This window comes from Ailuropoda melanoleuca, chromosome 10 (genome assembly GCF_002007445.2).
Source record: "Ailuropoda melanoleuca isolate Jingjing chromosome 10, ASM200744v2, whole genome shotgun sequence".
In the NCBI taxonomy this organism is placed as follows: domain Eukaryota; kingdom Metazoa; phylum Chordata; class Mammalia; order Carnivora; family Ursidae; genus Ailuropoda; species Ailuropoda melanoleuca.
The window spans coordinates 27,434,107-27,453,494 of NC_048227.1; the positions used below are offsets into that span (position 1 = coordinate 27,434,107).

General features: G+C 49.5%; 1 long non-coding RNA gene across 2 annotated transcripts in view; it reads right to left on the reverse strand.

The window, feature by feature from the left end:
- The window catches only part of LOC109489436, a 73,501-nt gene that overhangs the window by 41,171 nt on the left and 12,942 nt on the right, over nt 1-19,388 (reverse strand). The window contains exon 3 of one of the 2 annotated variants that reach the window (XR_004628479.1): nt 11,143-12,000. The exons of the other annotated variant lie outside the window; for it this stretch is intronic. This is a non-coding gene — a long non-coding RNA (uncharacterized LOC109489436). Of the gene's footprint in view, nt 1-11,142; nt 12,001-19,388 lie in introns of those variants that run through there. 2 annotated transcript variants of the gene reach the window in all.

The following is a 19,388-nucleotide window of genomic DNA, read 5'->3' on the forward strand; positions in this document are numbered from 1 at the left end:
CATAGACGTGGAAGATCCTTGTAATAACAATCGAGCCTAAGCTGCCTGGACCTTGTTAGGGGCTGCATTCAGTTTCATTTAATGATAGATCACAAGCTATTCCCAAAGATGCCTTTGCTCAATTTCTTCCTTTCCTTGGCAACATCTTACCCATTATTCTAATCTAGGCTCATATTAACCCTCCTTCAGGAAAGCTTTGCTCATCTACCACCTTCCCACCAAGCAGAATGAAGAGATTCTTCCATGGAACTCCCAATGTCCTATAATTGTCCCCAGAAGGATGAGAAGGAAGAGAGTTTTTGTTTTGGTGAGAGGGGAGAGAGTTGTGGCGGGGCATTTGGGGAGTGGTGTGAGAGATATGAGGAATATCTAACTAAGAGAGATAGGTGATATGTGACTTAGGCACAATCTTCAGTTATAATAGATATCACAAACTAGAGTGACACATGGAGAAATCTCACAAGGTTGAGAGGGAAAAGCAAATCACATGCTTCACAATAAAAACACCTAACGTACTAGGAGGAGGAGGGAATTTTCTCAACCAGATAAAGGTCATCCATGAAAAATGCAGAGCTAACATCATATGTAGCGGTGAAAGACTGAAGATCAGTCTTCAGTCTCCCTAAGATCAGTAACAAGACATCACACCACTCTTGCCACTTCTATTCAATATTACTGAAGATTTGGGCACCCGGGTGGCTCAGTCAGTTAAGCATCTGTCTTTGGCTCAGGTCATGGGGATCAATCGAGCCCCACATCAGTCTCCCTGCTCAGCCGGGAGTCTGCTTCTCCCTCTCCCTCTGCTGCTCCCCCTCACTTGTGCTCTCTCTCTGTCAAACAAATAAATAAAACCTTTATTAAAAATATTACTGGAGATTTTAGCCAGGCAAGACAATAAGGCAAGAAAAAGAAATAAAAGGCATCCAGATTGGAATGGGAGAAGTAAAACTGTTTTCACTTGCTGATAACATAATCTTGTGCATAGAAGAACCTAGAGTCCACCAAAAAACATTAGAACTTCTAAATGACTTCAGAAAGGTTGCAGGATACAAGATCAATATATAAAAAGTAGTTGTATTTCTTCTACATATTGACAATGAGCAAATCAAGAATGGAGTTAAGAAAACACTACCATAACATCAAAAAGAATAAATACTGAGGAGTAAATCTAACCCAAGAAACACAACACTTTTCAACTGAAAACTACAAAACACTGTTGCAGAAAATTACAGAAGACCTAAATAAATGGAAAGATATCCATGTTCATAGACTGTAAGATTTAATATTGTTAAGATGACAATATTCCTCAATTTGACCTACGATTCAATAGAATCCCTATCAAAATATCAGAAACTTTTTGCAGAAATTGCCAAGTTCATTCTAAAACTCATATGGAAAGGAATAATAAATAATCTTGGGGGAAAAAAAAGAACAAAGTTGGAGACACACTCCCTGATTTCAAAAATTATTACAAAGCAACAGTAATCAGGACAGTGTGGAGCTGGTATAAGAATGGACATCTAGACAAATAGAATGGAATTGAGAGCCCAGAAATAAACCCTCACATTCATGACCAATTGATTTTTGACAAGGGAGCCCGGATAATTCAGTTCCACAAGTGCTTGTGGGACACCTGGATAGCCACATGCAAAAGAATGAAGGTGGAACCTTCGCTCACATCATAAACAAAATTAATTCAAAGGGGATCAAAGACTAAATTTTAAAGCAAAAACTATAAAGCTCTTAGAAGAAAATGTAGGGGTAGATTTTCATGACCTTGAATTAGGCAATGAGTCTCAGACTAAAAACCAAAGCGCAACCAACAACAATGAAAAATCGATAAATTTGACCTTATCAAAATGAGAAGTGTGTGCTTCAGCAACAACACCAAGAAATGAACACAAACCATAGAAGGGGAAAAATCACGTATCTGGTAAAAAACTTGTATCTAGAATATACAAAGAATTATTACAACTCAATCATTAAAAGACAAATCACCAATGAAAAAATAGACAAAGTATCTGAAGAGACATTTCTCCAAAGATAAACCAATGGCCAATAAACACATGAAGAGATGTTGACCTTCATTAGCTACCAGGGAAATGCAAATCAAAACCATAATGAGATACCACTGCATACGCCCTAGGACGGCTGTAGTAAAGAAGACGATAACAAGTGTTGTGAGGAGTTGGAGAAATAGGAACCCTCATACAGTGCTGGTGGAAGTGCCAAGGGGTGCAGCTGCTTTTGAAAACAGTCTGGCAGGTTCTCAAAAAGTTATGCACAGAGCTACCACGTGACTCAGCAATTCCACTCCCAGGTATAGGGGAGAGAAATAAAAACATGTCTACACAAAAACTTACACATGAATGGGAACAGCATTATTCATAATAGCTAAAAAGTGGAAAGCACCCAAAGGTTTAGCAACCAAAATATGAGTAAATAAAATGCGGTACAGGAAACACCCCTTATCGGTGGGGATACGTTCCAAGACCCCCAGGGGATGCCCGAAACTGCAGATAGTACTGAGCCCTGTACATACTATGTTGTTCGCCTATACGAAAATACTTATGATAAGGTATACTAAATTTGTAAATTAGGCACGGTAAGAGATTAACAATGATAACTGATAATAAAATAGGGTAATTGTAATGATAGACTGTAATAAAAGGTATGTGAATGTGGTCTCTCTCTCAAAATGTCTCTTTTTAGGTATTTTTTTTTTTCTGAAAGAGAGAGAGAGAGAGGGAGAGCATGCACATGTGAGCTGGGGGCATGAGGGGCAGAGGGAGAAGAGAGAATCTTAAGTGGGCTCCATACTCACTGTGGAGCCCAATGTGGGGCTCAATCCCAGAACCCTGAGATCATGACCTGAGCTGAAATCAAGAGCCAGACACTTAACTGACTGAGCCACCCAGGCGCCCTGTATCTCTTTTTAATTGACATATAGTTGACACGCAATGTTATATTAGTTTCAGGCATACAACATAGTGATTTGACAACTCTGTGCTTTATGCTATGCTCACCGCAAGCGCAGCTACCATCAGTCACCATAGCAACACTGTTACAGTATCATTGACTATATTCCCTGTGCTGTACCTTTCATCTTCATTCCATCCTGTTCCTTCCCCCGTTTCTCACTCCCCTTTACCCATTTTCCCTATCCATCTATTCCCTCCCTTCTGGTAACCACCAGTTCATTCTCTGTATTTATGTATGTATGTTTCTGCTTTTTGTTTGTTGGTTTTATTTTGTTTTTTCAATTCCGCATACAAGTGAAATCATATGGTATTTGTCTTTCTCTGTCTGACTTATCTTGCTCTGCATAATGCCCTCTAGGTCTAATTCGTGTTGTTGCAAATGGCAAGACCTCATTCTTCATTACAGCTGAATAGTATTCCATTGTATATATGTACCACCTGTTCCTTGTCACAAAAAGCTGATTGTCCTGAGCTCACCCTCCTTCTTCTTGTGATGACCTGAGACGATAATGCCTGTGTGATGGGATGAAGTGAGGTGAGTGACATAAGCATGGTGACGTAGCATTAGGCTGCCGCTAAACTTCTGATGGTACTTCAGAAGGACGGTCACCTGCTTCAGGACTTCCGTGGACCATGGTCACCAAAACGGTGGAAGGCAAAGTTGCAGGTAAGAGGGGACTACTGTGTACATTCAATGGAATCTTATTTGTCAATAAGGAAGCAATAATACCACCTACTCCTCAGTAACTAGTGAAGACTAGATGCACGAGCTTTACCTGGGTTCTGAATCTCCCACCTGCTACTTGCAAGGTTTTTGTCCGAGCTCCCCTCCCATTCCCTGGATGAATCTTGCTGGGAGATCCAGGTCCTGTTGGGTTCTTCACACCTTTGCAAGGACTCATGATTGACCAGCAATCAAAACTCACTAAGTAGAATTGCTTTTAGGAGCCCACACTTTGGGTACCTGGGTGGCTCAGTCGGTTAAGTGTCCACCTTCAGCTCAGGTCATGATCTCAAGGTCCTAGGATCGAGCCCTGATTTGGGATCCCTGTTCAGCGGGCAGTCTGCTTCTCCCTCTCACTCTCCCTCTCTCTCAAATAAGTAAAAAAAAATAGAATCTTAAAAAAAAAGAAAAAGCCCACACTTTCTGAAATGCCTGGGTGGCTTAGTCAGTTGAGCATCTGACTTAATTTCAGCTCACGTCATGATCTTGGGGTCCTGAGATGGAGTCCCACGTCAGGCTCCCTGCCTACGTCCTTCTCCCTTCACCCCTCCCCCTACTCTCTCTCTGAAGTGGATAAATCTTTTTTTTTTATTTTTTTTTTATTTTATTTATTTATTTTTTTTATTTTTTTTAGATTTTATTCATTTATTCGACAGAGATAGAGACAGCCAGCGAGAGAGGGAACACAAGCAGGGGGAGTGGGAGAGGAAGAAGCAGGCTCATAGTGGAGGAGCCTGATGTGGGGCTCGATCCCACAACGCCGGGATCACGCCCTGAGCCGAAGGCAGACGCTTAACTGCTGTGCCACCCAGGCGCCCCAATCTTTTTTTTTTTTTAAAGAGCCCACGCTTTCTTCCTTTCTGCCTCACTATTTTAAAAAGACCTGTGAAGAGAGCTCCCTTCACTACTCTTGAAATCAAGGGAATGTATAAATAAGTTATCTCTGTCACTCTCCAAATGTTATTTTTGTATTCCCAGCTATTCATCAATTCCTGGAGGCGGGCAGGGCAGGGCAGGGGCAGCCCCAGGGGCAGAGGGAAGAGACAAAGGAAGGTGCAGATTTCTGTTTGAATTCTTCCCCATACAGCTGGGTGGGCTCGCTCAGCCCTTCCTGGAAGCTTGGGCGCCCTGGGAGGGTGGGCTCGCTCAGCCCTTCCTGGGAAGCTTGGGCGCCTTGGCCTGGGGCCCTTGGCAGGTAAAATCCAAGTGCATCCCAGCACTCCCTGCCAATGGCAGCCCAGCACCTGGGGGAGAGCCAGGCAGACAGATGGGATCTGGGCCTGTGCTGGTAGCTGCCCAGGGTGGATGGGAACTCTGGCTTCACATAGAAGCTGCTGGGGGATCGCTCCCATGGAGGAAATTCCAGTCACTGAACAGAACCTGGGGAGTACATTCTTGGAGCTTTGGGCTCGAAGCTTCTGCCTCCAAATGTCAGTTCCCCGCACAGAGCTCTGGCAGTTGGCTATCTCTCCGCTCCCTCTGGGACTTGGCTTGTTTTTTTGGGGGGGGGGTGCGGGAGGCCTACAGTCTCTGTGCCTGGTTCAGGTCTCCACACATCCCAAATATGTGGCTAATGGAAAGGAAGCAGGGAGGCGGGGCCCCAGGGGGCCCCATGGGCTGTGGCCAGTGTGGAGAGCCTGGTGGCGGCACCCCCAAATGGTCCAAGTAGGTCAGAGCATAACCTCTGTTTACTCCACACCCAATTGACCTGCAGTTACCCGCTGTGATTCCCTGGGGTCACAACCCAGCCTGGAAAGTGAGGCATCGTTTCAGTTCCTCCCATGGTCCTTTGCAATCACTTGTGGCCACATCTGTCAAATGACTGACCCTTAGTAACCCATGGTCTTCGTGGCCTGGGGTGGGCGAGGATGGACTGGGTTGGGTGGCTTTGGGAACTAAGCGAAAAGTGACAGTCTGTTCTCTCCACTCCCCATCATTTCTCTGGGGTCCAGCTGGCCCCGCTCCACCACCCACTCAAAGAAGGGGCCTGCAAGAATCAGTCCCAGGGCTGCCATCAAGCCCTTCAGCTTCTCTGAAGGGCTTTTGGGAGTCGCAGCTTGCTGCCCACAGCCTCTGCCCTCCTCCTGTTCAGTCTGTTGCCAAAGCCGTTCATCCCAAACGCGAATGGGACCATGTCATAGGCCTGTTTTGAAAATCCTATTTGGTTCCCCTCCAAGGACTGGAGGCCCACAGATGGGTCTTTGCTTGGCCTGCACGGAGTTTTTTAAACATTATGAAGTTTTGCATAAGAGCTGGCTTTTCCAGCGTCTCTTGGGACAGGGAGCCCTATTCCTGCATACTTACAGTTGGCTGGAGTTGAGCGCCACCCCTCCCCAGGCAGGTGCCCCTCGGGGAGCAGCTCCCACTCTTCCCTATGGTCCTACAGCCCGGCTCCGTCCTTCCCCGCAAGACCCACTGCTACCGGCCTGCTTTGGAGTTTCCCACCGAGTCTCCAGGCAGGGGCATGCGGCACAGCTTGGGGACACTAGGTGACCTGACCTCTGTCTGCTTTTCCACCCTGGTTCCTGCACACCCCTCCATTCCCTCCTTCCCTCCCCCACTACCTCTCAGCACATTGGCCACATCAGTCTCTCTCTGCTCACCAAATGAGCCAGGGGCGCACATGAGTCTCCCCCGTGCAGTTCCCTCGGTCTGCATTTCTGCGCCCCCTCGGCGGGTGTGTGTGGAGCACCTACTATGCACGGAGGGTGGGGCTAGGCGCAGGGGGGGGGAGTAGAACACCCAGAGTGTTGGTCTGGGTTCTCCACTGAAACAGAAGCAATAGAATAGATGCTGGGTGGGTAGATAGTTAGACAGCTAGGTAGTAATTACAAGGAATTGGCTCATGAGGTTATAGAGGCTGAGAAGTCCCAGCTCCACAGGGGGCAAGCTGGAGAATCAGGAGAGCCCACGGCGTGAGTTCGAGTCTGAGACCGAAGGCAGAAGAACGATGTCCCAGCTCCAAGACAGTCAGGCAGAGAGAAAGCATTCTTTCTTTCTCAGCCTTTTGTTTGATTCGGGCCTTCAACGGCTTGGACGAGGCCCACCCAGCTCTGGGAGGGGATCTGCTTTATTCAGCCCACCCATCCGCATATTCCTCTCATTCACGAGCACTCTCACAGCCTCCCCAGATACAATGTTCAACCAAACAACCTGAGCACCTCCTGGCCCAGCCAGGCCGATGGGTAAAACTGGCCGTGACATTTGGTCTCTGTTCTACTGAAGCCCGAGGCTTAACGAGGTATTCAGACAGGCAGGAAAAGAATTCCAAAACGAAGTGGTTAAGTGCTGGAGAATTCTCACCAAGACTTCAAGCTTCAGCTTGAATAGTACCCCCTACAAATCTTCTCTGATCTCCCTGCACAGTGACTTCCTCTTGGGAGCCACCAGAGCACATATCCCTTGGGAGAGATTCTCTTGCTCTTTTTCACAATGAAATGTTCTAAGTCTACAAAAAGGTCCAGAGATACTGTAGCAAAGTCCCATATACTGGCACCCATCCTTAAAAGATAAAGCACCACGGTCAGGACACAGCCTAGGGTGGCCAGATTGTCCCATCTGGTTTAACACGGAAAGTTCTGCAGCCTGGGACCCCTCGGTGCACGGAAGATGGGAGGATAGGGAGGACTGATGTCACTAATGCAGGCCTTCCCCACCTCCCACCCCTGAGTACCCCCTTTCCTCCAGATCATCCCCTCACACCCTCCCCATCACAGGAAATGACTGATGGATTAAAACTGGGGGTTACCATTTATGTGTCTTTTTTCTACTTTGAATCCATCCTTAAATGACATTGGAGTGCTGTTTTGCGTGTACATACAGTTGCACAAGCGCATGCACACACACACACACCCGCACGCATGTATGCACGCACCCCACATTGGGTCCAGGACGTTGGATGGCCTTTCTTCATGGGGGGGGGGACGGTGACATGAGCCTGGTGGCAGCGGGCAAGCCTTCCTGCATGCTTCAAGGCAAAAGCTAGAAGAGCAATCAGCTGCTGCAAGCCAGACAGGGGAGAGGTGGGGGCGCAGGGGGGAGGCAGGGGACTAGCGCAGGAGCCCCAGAGGAAGCAAAGAGCTCCCTGGAGAGGCAGTTAGGAGAGCATCAGAGAGGTGACCCAGGGCTGGAGAAGGTCTTCAGCACTGTTTGCTGAGGTGGCTGCAAATTCCCGCTTCCATGCTCCACACTCAGGAAAATGCACGGCCCTCGCTAACGTGCGGGGGCACAGGGATGCTTCCATGGGCTAGGGGGAGAGGTGCCCCAGCCCCCAGTCCTAGTGTTTCCCACGATGTTCCAGCCTTTTGTGCCTGCACCCCACTAGCTCCCTGGGGCCTCTTGGCTCATGGTAAGTGCTCAGTGTTATTTGTGGGGTGGGAGGAAAAGAGGGAGGGAGGGAGGAAGGAAGGAAAGTGAGATGGAAGGAAGGACGGAAGGAGGCAAAGAAGAAAGGAAGGGGGGAGGGAGGGAAAGAGGCCTCCGCTCCGTGGTGGGGGATCCGCAGAGGCTCCTGGGAGGTCTCTCCTGCCAGACCAAGGGGTCTGCTCCGCAGAACAGGATGGGAGGCGCTGTGTGGCCCCGGAGCCAGGCAGGCGCTCAGAGCCAGGCCCGCAGAGCGCTGCGAGCGGGGGCGTGAGGGGGTGGAGGGTGGAGAGAGGCAGACAGGGAGCAGAGGGAAGTGGAGGGGCAGAGGCGTGCTGCTTAGCAACCACAGAAGATTTAGGGAAGTGACAGGACCGTTTCTCCCCGTGCCTCAAAGGGAGGATTTTTTTTTTTTTAAGAGCTGCCTGCCGCCTACACTGGTGGATTTGTTGTGGCGGCTCAGAAGGCTGGCTAGGACTGGGGGGCTCCCCAGAAGTCGGGGCCATCGCCTTTGCTGGGGAAGGCTGGCCGGCCACCCCGGCTCTCAGGGACTCCAAAGGGACCTTTCTTCCGGCCCCTGAATGGAAGGGAAGGAAGTCTGGCAAGCAAGACGTGAGGACACCACCTCACCCCCCTCTCAGGAAGATGCCGGGGCTTCTTTCCTCTTCTTTTCCCCAGGACCGTGCTGGCAGCCCCAGTCCTGCTCCTTCCTCCCCACTGAGAGTTCTCAGTTGCTTTTCTTTCTTAATTTGATTTTCTCTGGCTCAGAATCGAGATCAAAGGAAGAAATTCTTTCCAGCCTTTTAGGAATAATTCCCAGAATCTCCCACTGGAAATGCATACATAATTACCATAATTATTTAAAAAAAATCTTTCTGGTTCTCTTCTCCGTTTCTTTTCCATCTTCGCAGCAGGCTTGGCGAGGTGAGGGGAGAGGGAAGCTTCTAGAGTATCTCTGTGGTTGCAGGTTCAACTATATTCACCATATTCTCGCAGGCAAAGCGTGGGACCCACACCCCCGCCCTGCTGCACACGACAGAATTCTAGATGGTACAGGCAGGAAACACAAATAGCACTTTGCTAGGGTTCAACATCGCGAATCACCTGGTGGGAAGTTATTCCCTTTCTAATTTGTTTTAATTGCCTTCATTTCATCAAGTCTCAAGTTGGTGCTAGGTATGTCCTTAACGTGCCCTGACGCTTGCAGACTCTCCTTTTAATCCTCAGCCTTACAGCGCGGAAGAGCGACCTGCTGCAATTTTATACGAGCACTGTTTTGTATTGTGGTGAGTTTTTTGTATTCCACGAGGTGAGGGGGGCTTGCTCTGTACTTGTACTTATGGCTGGCTCCTTCTTAGAGGAAAGACGAATTATTAGTAACTAATCATCGAAGCAGAACAGCCATACATGGCCTAATGGTGAATGCTTTTGGAAAGGTCCCCAGTTTGTCAGCCTCTCCCCGCAAATCCAGGACGCCAGCTTTCCCCGTGGCAGGCTGTGGGTCAAGTGCAGGGAAGGATCCTGTTCGAGGTCAACTGGTCGAGTTGGTTAGCAGTTGGCACCAAGGTGCCTTGGACGGGAATTTTTAATTTTTTTTGGAGCTACTCAGCCTGGCTTTGTACCCAGTCATAGCCCAATCTGTTCCCTGGGATTCCAGAAGCCAGCTCATCAAGTTCTCCTTTGGGACACAAGGCCGTAAGAGCGTGAGTGGCCGCCAAAGACACCTATTCTTTTGGCTGCCCTATCTGTTTTCCCTTCGGACAACCACCAGCCTGTCCTCTAGGATCTGGGATATGCGTGGAGCAGACCCACCATGGCTTTTGGGCTGGCGTACCATCTGAGTCTGGCTTCCCCGGGGCATCCCGTTCCTCTGGCTACCACGATGGATGGGTTCAGGGAAGGGCAGAGAGAGGCACGGAGACTCCTGCTGGGAATACCAGGGGCTGGCCCTTTTCCACTGGCCTTGATCCTGAACCGAGGAGACTCGGGAGTTCCTGCAGCCCTTTCCGTCACCACGAAGAGGGAGCCAACCACGAGAGAAGGGGGCTGAGAAACGGAGAGAGGGAAACCCGATCCTGATGGTATCATTTCCATCCTGGATCCAGCTATGCCTGAAGCTAGCCTCTACCCTTGGCCACCTTTCGAGACCCCACGGAGCCAACAAATTCCCCTTTCATGTAATCCAGTTAGGATCAGAGCTTCGGTGAGTGGCAACCACCTAGAGTCTTAACTGATAACATGGCTTGGTGGAAATCCTTGGCGGCGGAGACAGAAAGAACGCAGAGCACTTCTTCTATGTGCCATGGTGAGTGGCATTTTGTCACCGTTGGCAAACACTGGCACAGGAAAAGCTATCGGAACTCCAAATTCCCGATGACCGAGTAGTAGGCACAGGCTTGTTTAACCCTTATAACAGTCTGACATGACTGCCTACTTTTATCACCATTTTATAGATGAGAAGACTGAGGCCCAGGGGGTCTTAGTGAAACTTCGTGGCAGAATCAAGTCTTATCCTCAGCATCCTGTTGTCCTAGCCACGCCTCTGCAGTAAATACAGGGATCACCCTCCGGTACCTACAAAGCTCTGGGAATGAGTGGTTGGGGAGGGACCAAGGGGTGAGGCTCTCAGGTGGCCCGAGGTAATATTTATGGAGCAGGTGGTGTGGATGCCCCCATCCACCCCCAACCCCACCAGTCACGGGGTGCCCAGCCTACAACAGCTGCACGCTGGCCTGCAGAAAGGGAGTCAAAGTCTCTTTACCCGTGGTCAAACACAGAAAGGCAGACAAGGCCCTGAGTGTAGATCAGAGCTCATTAGTTCTCATCGGCCCTGCAGCTCTGGATCCATCAATCATCTCACTTTCCTACCCCTGCTGCTTTCGCATCTGGAAAATGGAAACCCCAGCTCCTTAGCCTGGCTCACCCGCCCCAGCAACCGGAGTGTCAGAGGAGGACAAAGATGTGAAAGGTTATTTGCACAATCAGAAGCAGGGCTGCGGGATGGAGGGAATCCCTTTCCTTCCCGGAGGTGGATCGGCAGGCCGGGGACAGGTGGAACCTGCACTGCCTCCCCACCCCCCCCCAACCCGGGTGCCGCAGAGACGGGCCCAGCGTGACCTGAAAGGAACCTTTCTGTCCCCAAAGCGAGGAGAGATAAGAACTGTGAAGGAGAGAAGTGAGCTCGGCTGCAGGCGCTTGGGGGGTTATTTTTACCCTGTTATCTCTACCCTGAAATGTCAAGCGTGGAACTGCCTCTCACCAGCCCCCCAGCCTCCCCAGCCATTCAGCATGGCAACGCAGCCTGGAAACAGGCCCCATTCTCCTTCTCTGGTTCCTCTGCTTTTCCAAGAGAGTCACAGTGCTATGGAGACGGGAGGCATGGAAACCCCGAAATAGACAAGTGGGAGGTGAGACCTTTTATTTGGGTTCTGGAATAGGCTCATTTCCTTCTAGAGGCCCCGGGGTGCAGAGGAGGCCCGTGGCACTGCTGGGTACCTATTCTAAGGTTTGCATCAAATCGGTTCTTTATGTTGCAAGACTCAGAAATCCCTACTTAAACGGGGTTATGTAATAACGAATGTTGAATTGGCAGAGGCCACTCAAAGGCCTAGCAAAAAGGTCAGGCTTCAGGTGAGGTTTGATCAAGGGGTTTGATACTGTCCCAAAGATTCAGTTCTCTCCATCTCTCAGCTCCATCTTCCGTGGTGTTGGCTCCATCCTCAGGCACCATGCTGTGCTCCCCAACAGTCTTTAGCAGTTCCAGAATCTTCCCCCATGGTCACAAATACAGCAGTGGGTCTAGACCTCACATCCTCATACTGGTAGCCTCCAAGGAAGAGACAGGAAATTTCTTTTGGCCAGAAGGTACCAAGACATGTCTTCTTGTATTTCATGGGCTTTGACTGGGTCATATGGCCATCCCTGAGCCAATCACTTTGGTATAGGGGCAGGAAGGTAGAAAAACACATTGATTAGATTAAGAAAACCAGATTCCCAGGAACAGGGAAGCAATGGTTTCTTGAAAAGTCTGAGCACTGCACCCAAAAGGTGATGGGAATGGATGCTGAGAGACAATCAGGAGACTGTTTTGTGCTTTATTCACTTTGCTTGATCCTTCCCTACCTGGGAAAGCCCCCAAGGTTAGACGTGACTGTTCTTTCTTATCCAGAAATAGGCCAACATCAGTTTCTTCTCTATCTGTAGGTTTACCTGGGGTTCTGAGTTCTAAGAGTCCCAGGTCTATCAATCCCAAAATTGTACCATGGCAACAGAATCCCTCCCAGCTAGATCTTTGGGACAGGCACAGGGGTGAAGGGTCATCTGTTTACCTGCCAAAGTCCTCCTCTGCCTTCAAAATAAAATTTACATGCTACCCCCCGGATTCACTATCACTCACCCCTGACCACCCGCTTAGCCATACCAGCTTCTGGCAATTCCTTAGACAAGCCCGTCACCCTCGTGCTACACAGCCTTTCCCCCTTGATCTTTGTCTAGGATCTTGAATTCCTTTAAATCTTTTCACAGTTGGCTTTATCTTATCATTCAGGACCCTGCTTCAATGTCATGACTTCTTGGAAGTCTTCTCTGATGGACCTAGTATATAAAACCATCTGAGATCACCCTGTTCCTTGATGGTTTGAGTATCTCTCTCCCTTTGCTAGACTGTGAGCTCCACGGAGCAAGGATGATGCTTGTCCTATTGATGTGTGTACCTTGCAATTCCCGGTTCTGTGGCTGGCATAGTGTAGGCACTGGATAAAAATCTGTTGGGTCAGTGAATGAGAATTCTTTTCCGAATGGCCTTGTAAACTTTTACAGAGCAGGGTAACTTGTTACATTTGTCCCGGCTTTAGCTGGGTGCCTACCAAAACACTGGGCACCAAAGAGACCCAAGGTGATAAATAGTATTTGTTTTTCAAATGAAGAAATGAGCTCTCTGCTGAAGGGACTTGCTCAGAGTTGCACTCAAATTAGTACGGAAAGACAGCTGGGAAGCGCCAATGTTTCTTTGAGGAATTCGCTTTCCTAAGCCGATGCGCATGACCGTTTGAGGGCGTGAAACTGTAGCAAGGCACATGGGGCCATCTGTCCATCCGGGTCTCTGACTCGGATGGTGGCAAGCCCACCATTCACAAGTAAAAGCATGAAAACAACATGGGATGATACCGTTTGCTCCCTTCCCCAATGAGGCAGAGAGAGAAGAAGAACATATCATCACCTTGTCCACTGCCCACCCACAGATCAACGTGAGGACCTCAATATGCGGATGACTGAGAAAAACTCCCATGCCCTTGGCGGACACAAACTCTCCTTGGGGCTACCGAGACCTACAGTCTGTGACTGTCCTCAGGACAGTCAGGTGAGTGTGGGGGGGGGGCTCAGAGCAGCTAATGGAAACTCAAAAGCACGCCTCAGACAGACATCAGCTGTCTCTGTAGTCAGCAGACGGCACGCCGTCCAGAGCAACTCAAGTATTCTGCTGTTGCTGATTCTCTGCTCACCCAACCAGATCCCTCTCTTAGGCTCTCACATGACACTCTGAACTTCGCTCCATAGGACTCCTCCGCGTTCGTAATAATATCTATATTTAGGCGATTACTGGAGTAATGTCCATCTTCCCCACTGGACTCCAAACTTCTCCAAGGTAGGGATGATCTCATGAGCTCACTACTGTATCCAGTGGTGTATGTAACCAACCCCGTGCCTAGCTTGTAGAGTGAGCCTTATAAATATTTTTTGAATGGAAGATGGGTAGGTGAATGGAGCTCAGGGTCTGCTGGGAAAGCACGTCACAGCCAGCCTGAGTCAGCGGGAAGACAGCAAAGAGGCTGAATTTTTCAAAGGAAATCAGACATTGTCACTGCATGGCCAGCTTGTCCTCTCCATCAAGGTATCTCCTGCGCCTAGAACTGTCTATCACGGAGTGGAGAGTCAGCAGATGTTGGGAGAATAAGGAAATGAATGGACACTGTTCTTTTCCTTACCGAGGAAGATGGTTACCCTCTTAAGGATAAATTCCTGGAAGAGGAGAACGGCGGTGGGGGTGGGGGGAGCTACAACATACAAATATATTGAACCAAACCCAATGGTTTCCTTGAGGTCATTCCCTTTGGACTCAGTGGGTCTGCTTCTAGGAGTCACTACACCAGCCGGTCAGCACGGGTGAAGCTTGGAGCACAAATTAGCCAAGCTCTCATATGCACCATATTCCAGGGTTAGACACTTATAAAGTTTAAGTGACCTATGGCTCCTGGTCCTTATCACACATTCTGGAAAAACAAAATCAAAAACAAAAAAACACCAGGAAGGGTACTGTACCTTGAGAGGCTGGCCCCAGTCTCTGCTACCAGGTCAGGAGGGTGCTGGAAGGAAAGGGATTTTTCTTCTCCATTGCCACATCCTCCTTTCTGAGGGATAGCTGTGTCCTAATGGGTCGTTTTGCATCAGACGTTTAACCAATCAAGGGCTCAAGATATTTGGTCTTTGTCCCTCCCTTGGAGGTAACAGAGAGATCCAAGATCTTGTTCTTCAAGAGAAACCCAAAATCAAACACCAAAAGCACTCCCCCAAAACCCTTGGAAGAAACCTCCGTAAAACCAAATCTCCGAACCTGCCTGGGTCTCAAGCCCACCCCAGCCCAGCAAAGAAAAGTGGCTCACCTTTGAACTACAGAATCCCTTCTAGAACCAGAAGGAAAGGAAAAGGGATTTACGGGTCGCTTCAGAGTTGTAGGCTCTGGCTTGTCCCCAGGATGAGTTCATTATTTATTCTTAGAGACCGGACTCAAATTAAACAAACAGTGCCTATAAATAGAGCGGGATACACTCCGCTCAGTGTCACTGAAAGGTCCTTTTCACAGGGACAGATGCGCTAAATGGATGTTTCTCAGGTTACCCTGCTGGTACTGCGTGAAGAAGTTGTCCTTTTTCTTTTTAAGTGTGGTCCAGGAGGGGGGTGGGGAAGCAGGTCAGCCAGACATTGGGATTTGGCCCGATTCTGTCTCCTTCATTTTTTTTTTTTTTCCTCCCCTAAATGCTCATTGAGGTTATAACTGAGAGGGAGCTGTTGAGTAAGGATGTCACTCTACAGACACCCTTGGCTGGGCTGTTCGGCAGCTCCCTCTGGGAATGGGTCCTGGTTCAGGCTGTATTTGACAGAGTGTTCTGGTCTGGGGCGCCTGGGTGGCACAGCGGTTAAAGCGTCTGCCTTCGGCTCAGGGCGTGATCCCGGCGTTATGGGATCGCCCCACATCAGGCTCCTCTGCTGTGAGCCTGCTTCTTCCTCTCCCACTCCCCCTGCTTGTGTTCCCTCTCTCCCTGGCTGTCTCTATCTGTCAAATAAATAAATAAAATCTTAAAAAAAAAAAAAAAAGAGTGTTCTGGTCTTTTAGATTAGATTGCAAACTCCCTAAGGGAAGGGACCAAATGGTAGAATTTCCTCTTGGTTTCTCCCATGGGGCCAAGCCTGGGATGGCTGGGGTTTCCACGGCTGATGCTGAGCCATGAATTAAAAGGACTCTCCTCGAGCATGGGGACCCTTCCTGTGGAGAGCAAAGCGGCCTGTGTTCCAAGCCTGCCACGGCTTTGCTCTGACTCCCACCGAGCAGTGCCTGGTCACATCGCTGTGATAGAGAAGTTGGGGTGGAAAGACCTGGAATAACTGGGAAGAAATATCAAGTGTTGGAGCAATAAAGTCCAGTCACTGGAGTGGCAAGAGCTGTCACCAAATTAGTGCTTGGCCAGCTCATTCCAGACACCCGTCGGAGCACTTGGTAAAAGCTTCATCTTTCTGAAACCCTGTGACGTAAGGCCCATTACACTCGTCTGTTACAGATGAAGAAACGGCGGCACCGAGAGAGTATGACCTTGTTTGGGGTCACAGAGCTGGTGAGTCGGGACTGGGAGGCAGGGAGCTGAACTCAAGAGCCACCTCCTGGAGTACGAGAGTCCCGATCTCTGGGGTCTAGGGCCTGGGGCCACCCAAGCCCGGGACTCCCCATCAGCATGGGATCCGGGTCAGGCTGGTGAATCGCAGGACCCCCTCTGGGGGGCTGGGATGAAGACACACTGAACTTCCCTTGGGAGCGGCCTTGGAGGCAGGCACCTTGGGAAGTGTCACAGCCATCCGGCCCCTGCCAGGGGGAGCCTGGCTGAGAGTGAAATCAGCACTGAGAAAGACCCGTTCCTGAGTCCAGCTGCCCCTGGAGCTGCACCTCCCCTTGAACTTCGCACTTCCAGTAGCCAGGACTTTCCCTCTAAGTTTAAGCCACTGGGTTGAGGTTGATCTCCTATCACGTGCAGCCGACTGATCCCCAACTGAGCCCGGCTGGCCCAGAACACCGCAGAATCTGGCCACGCTAACAGCCCAGCCCCACCTACAAGCGAGAGCTCATCCTGCACTCCCTTTTCTTGCCCTGTTGGAATCTTCCAGAAACACGTACCAGCCTGCTCCCATGCCCTCGCACAATGGCTCCATTCTCTGTTTACTGAAAGACCAAGCACACTGCCGAAGCTTCCTCCACTGTACCCAGAACTACCTACAGCTTCGCTGGGGGCCCACCACACGGAAGTTACACACGCCTAGTTCGCGCTTACCCTACCGTGCCTTGAAGTAGCCATTTACAAGTCATCCATTAGCATTCACTGAACACAAGTCCTCAGCTCGGTGCGGGCGTTCAGAGCCAAGACTATCATATCAGCATGCATCTGAGCTCTGAGTGCCAGGCACTCGGCTTCGTGTCAGCAATTAAGTCGTGGCATCTCCTAAAAAACCCCACAGGGCAAGTACGAATAAGATCCCCCACGTTACATGGAACAGGGTGGCAAATTGGGAGGTTCTGGCAAGACACTGAGAAGCGAATGGAAATTGCAAAGCGAGTGACCAGATGAAGATGTCGATTTTCCCAGCAGAGACTCTACAGCTAGTTTCAAATCCTAATCCCTCATCCACAGATCCCTAAGCCACAAAGAGGTTGTAAAACACTCAATAGGTATTAACAGCGGATTTTACCAAGTTTTTTTTTCCCCCAAATACCATGCTGTCATCCACCGCCCAACACACGCACGCACACACGTGCACACACGCACACACACGAGGTGGGGTGTTTGGCATATGCCTGCATTGCAAGTCTGCTGAGACACTGTGGAGAGTCTGATGAGCCATCTGTGTAGCTGGAGAGATGGAGACCCAGGGAGCTGTGTCTGACTCACTTCGGAGAAGTCCAGAGGGTGGGAGACGTGGCCAGGAAGTTTGCAAATCCAATGCTCACTCTGGCGAAGAGTGCGTATGTTTCCCTGCAACTTCACGTGAGCAAGCTTGCTGCTGGATCATCTTAGACACGGTCTCCCAGGAAGGCCTAGAAGTGCCACGAGCCCTCATCAGACAGAGGCTGAAGGCAGATCATCAGACACGTAGGGCTGTGAGGGGGCTGGTGGTCTGAGTGACACTGTCCCAGTGTGTGGGACTCTCCAGGCCCCGCCCATGACCCCATGTGGGACCTGAACATACCAAGAAGGGGCAGCCCCATCTTTTGGTTCTAAGAGTCAAGTAGGGACTCTACCCAGCCATCCTTCTTTGCCCTGCATTTTCTCTTTTCCAACCCCTCGTGTGTGTATCTTGGGGGCAGGTCATGTCTATTTCCTTCTTTCCAAAGGCAAGCAGCCCATGAGGGTGGGCCGCAGATGGAGGAAGAGGAAGAGAGGCTTATCTTTAAAATTTGAAGTATTGATTAATATATTGGATAGGACACTCTGGCTTTGGAAATGAGACTGATCTGTGGCTTAGAAATCATACAACTTTTTTGTAAAAATAAGGCATGGAAAGGAAGGTCATGGTGCCTGCCTGAAGTTTCCATCTTGTGCCAGGACAAGGACATAACTCCCTGAAATTTTAAGGAGATAAGAGGGGACAAAAATAAAGTTGTCTTGATGACCTTGTTTCATGAGTTCTTCTAGACAGAAGGCCAGACAGGGTAAGTGACCTGCGCAGGGTCACAGAGCTCCTAAAAAGGCAGAGCTGTGCTCTTAACCACAGTGCTATGCTGTTTCTACCCGCCAGGAAATTACTATCGCTCCTGCTCCAACTTATCTTATTCTTCTCAAATTCCATTCCTTTGCCTCAATGTACCATACATGGCCCTGGGCCAGCGTTGACAGAAACAGGGCATGATCAGAGGTGGGAAAGGTTATCCAAGGAAGACTTCAGTCAAGAGCATGAATCAAAGGCTAGTGAATCCCTGAGCACCAAATCTGGAGAATTTCCTGTCTCCATCTACCTCAATGTTCTGATGATGCCCGTCACGCTACTGGTGTTATTAACATGACCACTGAGCCTCACTAAGGTCCGGGCACCAAGCTAGGTGCTTTTCACATGTTTTCTGATTAAATCCTAGCAACCCTGTGGACAGGATCCTCCTGTATATTATTTCTATTTTCACAGGAGGGAAGCGAGGCTGGGAGCACCTCGCACAAGGTTTCACGGCCAGCCAATAGAACCAGGTTTCCAAACCGGGTCTGAGCCTGGAGTCTGCAACCCTAACCACCATAGGGCTCTCAGCACATGGCACTTAGAACCCCACAGCCACCACCCCCTTGGGGCACCAAGCCTGCAGGGAGGTACCTGCTGCTATGCCCTACTCCCTAAAATGGACCCTCTATCAGCATTTTTGTTGGTTTCCAAGAAGTTTATTTGATTGGATCCAATCACAGAGGGCTCTTGGGCCTTGAGGGGTTTTTTTTTGGGGGGGGGTTAAGATTTTATTTATTTATTTGACAGAGAGAGAGACAGCCAGCAAGAGAGGGAACACAAGCAGGGGGAGTGGGAGAGAGAGAAGCAGACTTCCCGCTGAGCAGGGAGCCCGACGTGGGGCTCGATCCCAGGACCCAGGGATCACGCCCTGAGCCGGAGGCAGACGCCTCATGACTGAGCCACCCAGGCGCCCCCAAGGGCCTTGAGTTTTGAGAGCAAAACATGGTTCTTGCTTGGGGGGTGGGCAGAGGGATACAATCTGTGGTTATGAAGGTAGTGACAGGATATGGGTCTTCTCTACCTTTCAAGATGGAATTACATGGACCCCAGTCTAAAGCAGAAACCAATATTCAGAAGTTGGTGACCATGATGTGGATCTCTCCAGACCTGTGACCTTACTTTGAGATTAAGCAAAGACTGTGACAAATCTTTTCACCGACTCTCCCAATGGGGATGTCTCAAAAAAATCTATCCATAATCAACAGTATCTCAGTGGAAAGTAAAGTCGTAGTTGTGAATGCAGGCTTGGGAGTCGGATTGCCATGGTTCCATTTATTAGCTATGTATCCTCCACC